The following is a 6,000-nucleotide window of genomic DNA, read 5'->3' on the forward strand; positions in this document are numbered from 1 at the left end:
GGGAGGGGTGCAGTGGGGTTGGGGAACCTGGCAGGGTCTGGAGTCCCTGGAGGATCTTGCTGGGGCTGGGGGTGTTTATAGGAACCCCAAGCCCACTCTGGGGTCATCTCTCCCTCAAAGGCAGCAGGTTCAGGGAAGCCACTTCGGGGCTGTCCAAGCCCCACTGCCCCCCAGGAAGGGTCCCCAAGACTCTGAGCCAGCAGGACACTGGAGGGACCGTGCCTCACACTGGGGAGTAGCCTTCACGTGTCTCCATGGAAGCCTCAGCGGGGGATTGAGTGGCCTTGGGGTCACCCCACTTCCCCTATCCCCGATGGTGATTTTGGCTCTGGACTGTGCACCCCCCCAGGAACAGAGAGCAGAAGAGGACTGGTCCTCGCCGTGGCACTGGCACCGTTTGCTTCCCACCAAGCTGGATCTTTGGGACTGCTTTGGCGGCACTTTGAAACGTCCCCCTGCTTCCAGCACGAGTCCTTGGGCACCCCAGCAGTCACCCTGCAGCAGAGCTGTTGCTGTGGGCACCGGAGAGGTGAGAAGGCACAAGGAGGGCTCAGGATGAAGAATCCTTCTCTGGACAGAAGGCTTGTGTGGGGCTCTGGCATTGCTGTCCCCATCGCTGCCCTACCAGCCCTGAGCTGGCCTCGGGATGGAGGGCTCAGACCTGACAGCATCGTCCCTGTCCCACCGGGAAGGACAACAGCGCAGCCGGGACAGCTCCTCCGTGAGCCTTCACCGGACACAGCCACGACTCTCTCCATCGCTGTGCCACCGCTCACTGTCGCTGTGCCACCGGCGCTCCGTGGCCAAGCCACCAGCACGGCCTCGCTTTGCTGCTCCAGGCTCCCCTAGCCACTGTCCCTGGAGGCTGCGGAGCTCCCTGCCTCCTGCCGAGCACCCTGAGCTCACCTCCCTGAGCTGCTGGTTTTTAGTTACAGAACCCCCAACCCACTGGACTGGGGGAGGGCGCGCGGGGAGGGGGGAGGGATTCCACTGACTCATGAATGTGCTGCGACTCCCTTGGTGTGAGACAGCAGCGCCGTGCTGCAGCCATCGCTTCTCGCCTCTGCACCGCCTGCTGCCAGGCTGCTGCCTGCACTGGGCTGCCCGTGCTGGGCTGCTCACCCTCAGTGGCATGCCCACACTGGGGTTACCCACAATGGGATGCCCGCATTAGGCTACCCACACTGGGCTGCTCACCCTGGGCTGTGCATTGTGGGCTACCAGTCCTGGGCTGCTTGCCCTGGGCTGCCCATTCTGGGCTGCCCACGCTCCACAGCAGGGCACCAGCAGAAGTAAACTTTGCTCTGTTTTATGTGTTCCATGCTGTGTCCTTAAGTGCTGAAACATAACCAAGGAGGTGATTAGGACTGGGATTAGCAAACAAGCTCTGCTAATGTCTTGTAATTAACACCAGGGTGGATTTCTCTTCCCTCCTCCGATGTGGAAAATGTGCTGGGAGCTGCGGGCAGCAGGGTGCTGCTGTGGGTGGCTGGGGTGCCTGCCCTGCTGCAGATGCAGATGTGCAGGTGTGGATCTGCACATGGTCTGTCCTGAAATAGCTCTGGAAGGTCACAAATAAGCTCCAGCTTTCTCCTGAATGGGTGGCAGAGAAATATTTGAGCACAGGGGGGGATTTGTCTTTCTCCTGCTTCCAGACAATTTGCTTGGGGCTGTGCTACCCCACGTGGAGCTCACATGCTCCAGCACCTCCTGTCTCCTCCATGCTTCCTCACTTCTGCTCTCTCACCAAATCACAACCTGCTGGAGGTTCTCTCATGTGTGCAGAGCCATAATCCCAACCAGGAGATGATTCCTCAAGCTGGGAGAGGAGTTTGCTGCGAATAGCAGCTTACAGGTCTCAGCCAGGCACAGGGACACATTTATCTCTCTCAGGCTTTCAATTAATAGTATGAAATGCACAGCTTGGGTTTAAATCCTTCCCCTCCCCTCCCCCCCCCCCCCCACCCCCGGTGATTATTTGCAAGTCAGCTTTTGACCTGATTAGAGCAGAACCTGCTTAAAAGAACTGCAGGAAAGACCTTAATAAAAATATTTAAATCAACTCCATTAAACCAGTAAGAGCCAAATCATTGCAAATTCTCTGGTGCAATGACTCCTCCTCACCCTTTGGTCTCAATATGGTCCCTCTCTCATCACACTTGGTGTTCCTGCAGGATCTGTGGCTGGAACAGGACATCAGTTCACAGCCTCCTTCCCATTTTCCTACCTGTTGGGGAGGCTGCTGGGGTTAGTGAGGCTGGGAGGGCAGGAGGAGATCCCAGAGCTCCCCGATGCAGAGAAGTGCACCTTTAGCTGGGATGAGGATACTCTGATGCCCAGGGAATGCTGCCTTCAGGATTCCAAAGGATGGGGAAAGGCAGCTGGGTCCTCTCCATCTCCTGGGGTTGGGAATGTTACTTCCCATTCAGCCCTGCAAGGGCAGTTAAACCTCATGGAGGGGTGATGGGAAGTGGGGTTGTGGCCACATCTGAGACCTGGATTTGGGAGTGGAGGGGTGAGAGCAGCACCCCAGGCTGATGCTGGAGCAAGATGTGATGCCTGATAAATCCTCATCTAGTGACTCCAGCATCCCCTGCAAGACACTGCTGGTCCCCAGGCCCTGGGGCTCCCCAGAGCTGGGCTGTGGGGTGCAGCAAGCCCTGTCCCCCATCACAGACACAGCTGTGCTGGCAGCTGTGTGTCCATGTTCACTTCTGGATGCACAAGGATGGTTCAGCCACTGGCCAGGAGCCTCCCACAGCACCAGTCAGGGATCATCCTCGTTTAGTTTAGTGGTGACCCAGCCCATGACCCTCCAGTGCCCTGTACAGGGCAGGAGCCCTGTGTCCCACCCACCCCCCAAAATTGTGGCTGACACCAGCACCAGGCTGCTCATGCATGATGAGGACGTCAGCAAAGTCCTGCTGGAGGGTCCTGGGCTGGTTTGGGCTACGGATTTGGGGAGAGAAAAATCCACATCACCTGTGGGAGAAGGTCGGAGGGAAAAGGCAAGGCAGCAGCTTGGTCCCTCAGTCCTGCCCCTGGGGAGCATCTCCTGCCCCTGGGGAGCATCCCCTGCCCCTCGGGAGCATCCCCTGCCCCTCGGGAGCATCCCCTGCCCCTCGGGAGCCCAGGACTTTACATAACCTCTGCCCTGCTGCCAGCAATCACCTTACATAAAAAGCACCCCGACGGCGTGGGTTTAGCAGATTATTGGGAAAAAATGACATTAACATGGCATGATAATACCCAGCCCCAGCTTCTCTCCTTACCACTCTTAATTCCTTTGGGTGAGTCCCAATGAGGTGTGTTGGCACAAGGTCGGTGCCAGGGAGGGTGGCAGGGCTGCAGACACTGGTGGGCAGAGACAGAAACTCTCCAAGGATGAAATTCTGCTGAGACGCTGATGTGAGAGTGATGGAGGGGCACAGGGCTGGGTGAGAGTGGTGGAGAGGGACAGGGCTGGGATGAGAGTGGTGGAGAGGGGACAGGGACAGTGTCAGGGTGATGGAGAGGATACAGGGACAGAGGGAGGGCGATGGAGGGAGGACAAGGACAGCATCAGAGCACTGGAGGGGGGGACAGGGACGGGATGAAAATGATGGAGAGGATCGGAAAGGGACAGTGCCAGAGCGACGGGGATGAGGAGCACAGAGCTGCCGCACCGAGCTCCCCGGGACAGGTGCCCAGAGCCTCTCCAGACGCTGCCGCAAGAGGGCGCTCCAGGACCCTGCCCAGCGCCGTGGAGGAGCGCGGCCGCCAGCTCCGCTCCGCACCGGGAGGGGGCACCGGCGCTAGGGTCCTCAGCCCAACCTGGCCTCGTCTCACAACCCCCTCTCCCCGCAGCCCAGCCTTTATTTCCCTGCACCAAACCAAGTGTTAGCAGTTAGAAGGCATCGCCCCCCCTCCCCTTAACCCTTTCCTTCTGGGACCCCTCCAGTCTCCATTCATTCCCTCTCCCCCCTCCAGCCTTTACTCCTTTAAGAGGCCCCAGTTAGCCCCAGCTGGCCTCAGAGGATGGAAATTGCCCCCTTGGCCCTTGATTTACAGCTTTGGGCAGCTAAGCCCAGCCTGGGCTGCCCCTGAGCTTTCCGGCGGGGGTGGGGAGGGGGGTGGTGGTGGTGCTGGAGGTCACCACACCAGGATCAGGAACACATCTGGAGATGTTTTTGGCTCTTTAGAGCCCAGGAGTTTATTTATCCATCCCCCACCATGTGGCAATCAGCCTTGGGGTCGGACACCTTTGTGCTCCAAGCTCCAGTTCAGCCCTGTGGAGAAATGCTGATCAGTCCTCTCTTTTTAGTCCAGTCACCCCATGCCTGGTCAGGGTTGCACCCCTAGACCCAAGGGGCAGGGGTCACTGTGTGCCTGCAGCCATCCCACCCCGTGGGTGAAGAGCAGTGGAGGTGCCCAGGGCCATTGGAGTGACAAAGGCAAGCAGCCCTTGTCCCCAACACCCCATCTCCCCCTGCCCCAGCACCCCTAGCCCAGCACAGCCTTGTCCCTGTGTCCCCAGGCAGGGTCCTGCCCTGGCTCTGGTGGGTTTCCTGGCTTGGGGAGCTGGCTCCTGCTCCTTTGGAGGAAGCTCTGCACCATGAGGGCAGTGAAACACTGGAGCAGGCTGCCCAGGGAGGTGGCGCAGGCCCCATCCCCGGAGACATTCAAGGTCAAACTCAGTGTGGTCCTGAGCAACCTGCTCTAAAATCTGTCCCTGCTGACTGCAGGGTGGTTGGACAGGGTGGCCTTTGAGGGTCCCCTCCAGCCCAGTGCATTCTGTGATTCTGTGCCCTCTGCCCTGCATGCTGCCAGGCTGGCTGCCCTCACTGTGCTAAGCACATCTTGGTCCAGTTGTCTCTGCCCACTAAAGCTCTTTAGGTCACTGCACTGAGCTGGTTAAACCTCAGCAATCACTTTGTTTTGCCCTGCAAGTTAATGCACCTAATTCCTGCCCAGTTGACTCCTGCTGCCCAGCCTGCAGAGCCCCTGTGCCCACGGGCATGGGCATGGGCACGTCACACATCTCCCCTTGCTCTTGTCCTGGGTGATTTTGAGTGTGGCAACCCCACATGGAGTGAGGTCCTGGGTAAACCCTCTGCCTCAGCCCCAGGGAATGAGTGGCATGGACAGGATGGTGCCCAGTGTCCCCAGCTCAGTGCAGGCAGGACCAGCCCTGGCAGAGAGATGCAGCCAGAAATGAGGATGCTGCAGAGTTGGGCAGCCCTGGACCAGGGTGCAATGCTCTACCAGCTGAGGCCACATCTGGAGTGCTGTGTCCAGTTCTGGGCTCCCCAGTTCAAGAGAGATAGGAAACTACAGGAGACAGTCCAGTGGAGGCTCCAAAGCTGCTGAGGGGCCTGGAGCAGCTCTGTGAGGAGCAAAGGCTGAGAGCCCTGGGGCTGAGAGCCTGGAGAAGAACAGCCCCAAAGGGGAGAGATTCTCTGGGGGGATTCCAAACCCACCTGGCCATTGTGATCCTGCTGCTGTAGGTGACCCTGCAGAGGAACTGGACTCCAGAGATCCCTTCCAGTCCCCTTCATGCTGGGATTCTGGGAAGATTAACCCAGCCAGGAGCAGGCTCAGGGCTGTGGTTTCTCGTGGCCTTTCTCCTTCCAGGAAGGCTGGGCTGGAGGAGGTCTTTGGGCAACAGCTGGGGCAGTTCAATCTGTGATTTTCCAGGGTGTAGCTATCTCTGCATCTCACCTCCCACCCAGGCTTGGCTGTAAGGCTCCATCAGCCTCTTGTCCTGGAGCAGTGCCTCTATTTTCAGCCCTGGCTGCCCTAATCCCATTGCTGGCCCCTGCCTGCACGGCAGCCAGCTCCGTCCCAGAGCCCCCAGCTGCTTTCTGTGCCCAGCCAGGGCAGGAGCCAGAGCCTTCTCCAAGGGCTGTGTCTTCAACAGAGAGCCCTTCTCCTCCTCCTCCTCGTCCCCAGAGCTGATCCCAAGCCCTACACAAGCCTCTTCTCTGCAACTCTGGGATCCCATCACCCACAGCAGCCACG

Source organism: Indicator indicator, chromosome 33 (genome assembly GCF_027791375.1).
Source record: "Indicator indicator isolate 239-I01 chromosome 33, UM_Iind_1.1, whole genome shotgun sequence".
Taxonomy (NCBI): Eukaryota; Metazoa; Chordata; class Aves; order Piciformes; family Indicatoridae; genus Indicator; species Indicator indicator.